The following is a 1891-nucleotide window of genomic DNA, read 5'->3' on the forward strand; positions in this document are numbered from 1 at the left end:
TTTTTTTTTTTTCTCGAAAACTAGCTCGACGACCTGCACTTTTGACGACGCCATCGTGTTCCCCGGATTTTTTCCTGCAAGATAGCGTGTCTATTTTTTGTCCTACGACGATTTTTGACGCCGGAGCGGTGTTTCGGAGCAGAGCGGACTTAGAAACTTTCGCGCGTCGACCGCCGGAGCGATCGCTCCAGGCTGTTTTTCGTCAATAACTCGAAAACGAGCACGGTAACGCTCATTTTCGCCCGTACGATACTTGTACCGTTTACCGTTGGCTACCTGGTAGATGGTTTTTTTTTTTTTTATCTCGAAGTTTGAGAGCTTTTTTAATTTTTTCCACAAAAACGAGCACGTGAACGCCAATTTTCGTCTATACGATTCTTATGCAGTTTTATATTCTCTACACGGTCCACTGATCGTTTTATTTTTTTGTCGAATTTTGAGAATTTTTTTTTTTTTTTCTCGAAAACGAGCTCGACGACCTGCACTTTTGACGACGCCATCGTGTTCCCCGGATTTTTTCCTGCAAGATAGCGTGTCGATTTTTTGTCCTAGCTCAATTATTAAGGAAGTTACGGTTTCTTGATTTTTCGGTATGTTCGAACTGGTCTTTTAGGCGGGCGCTCGGTCGCGCGGTGCTTTCGCATCGACCGACGTACCGATCGGCGGCGACGGTTTTTCGTCTATATCTCGAAAACTAGTACGCTAACACATATTTTGACCTATATGATATTTGTTCAGTGTAATTTTTTCTATCTGGTAGGCTGGTTTTTTTTTTTTTATCTCGAATTTTTTGAACGTTTTTGTTTTTTTCTCGAAAACTAGCGCGACGACCGATATTTTTAACTACGGTTTTGAATTCGTCTAATTTTTGCCTACAAGATAGCGTGTCGAGTTTTTGTTCTGCGACGATTTTGACCATTTTTTCATTTTTTTCTCGAAAACGAGCACGGCAATCTATATTTTTAACGACGGCATCGTGTTCCCCTGCTTTTTTCCTACAAGATAGCGTTTTTTTTTTTTGCCCTAGCTCAATTATTAAGGAAATTACAGGTGTTGGTTTTCGCTCTAAGTTATAACAGGCCGTTCGGGCGGGCGGTTGGGTCGCGCGGTTCCCCCCATAAGCGGCCGTGCGTAAGCCCGTGCGTCGCCGGCGTTCCGGCGGGCGCCTCGGTACCTATAAGAGAAGCGACGGTCCGGTCGAGTCGGTCGGGGCAGCGTCGAGCGTACGGCTATTCTTCGACCTCGGTTGAGAAGCAGTCGTCGCTCCTCGGGATTTCATCCTGACTGTTCTGTATCGTGCTCGTTCCAGACTTTCTCCACACTGCATTGCCACGAGTCGGTGTCTTTGACCGAATGGCTCTTGAAGTGGTATAAGCGTCTCGAGTGACGTTGGTGACTTGTATACGTTTAAAATATGTATACTCGTACTATCCGAGCATCAACTCTTCAGTCCGAGCGATTGAAAATTTTGTGAAAACCATAAACTGGCACTACACTCTACGGAGCGTAGCTTAAAAGGCAAAAATTGTATGGAACTACGGTTCGTACTCTGGAAAGTGAGCAAAGAATGAAATACAGGTGTCTGACCTCGACATAACAGTACGGCGCCGAATACGTGCTTTCTCGACCAGCACATACGCGCTTTCTCGTTTTTGTCCAGCATGAATGCTTAGTCTTCGGGCCTGGCAATACGTGCTTCCACGATCGATGCCCAGCGTGAATAAGTGCCCGAGATGTTCAGCATGAGCGCAGCTCTACGTACTTTGTCGTTGTGGGATACCATTATACAATAATGTTCTGTTGTGAAGTAAAATACGAAACGAGAGAGTTTGGTGGTGACTCTGTCGAGAAAAAGCAAATATAAACGAGAGAGTTGGTGGTTTCTCTGTCG

The sequence above is a fragment of the Colletes latitarsis genome, unplaced genomic scaffold, assembly GCF_051014445.1.
Source record: "Colletes latitarsis isolate SP2378_abdomen unplaced genomic scaffold, iyColLati1 scaffold0046, whole genome shotgun sequence".
In the NCBI taxonomy this organism is placed as follows: Eukaryota; Metazoa; Arthropoda; class Insecta; order Hymenoptera; family Colletidae; genus Colletes; species Colletes latitarsis.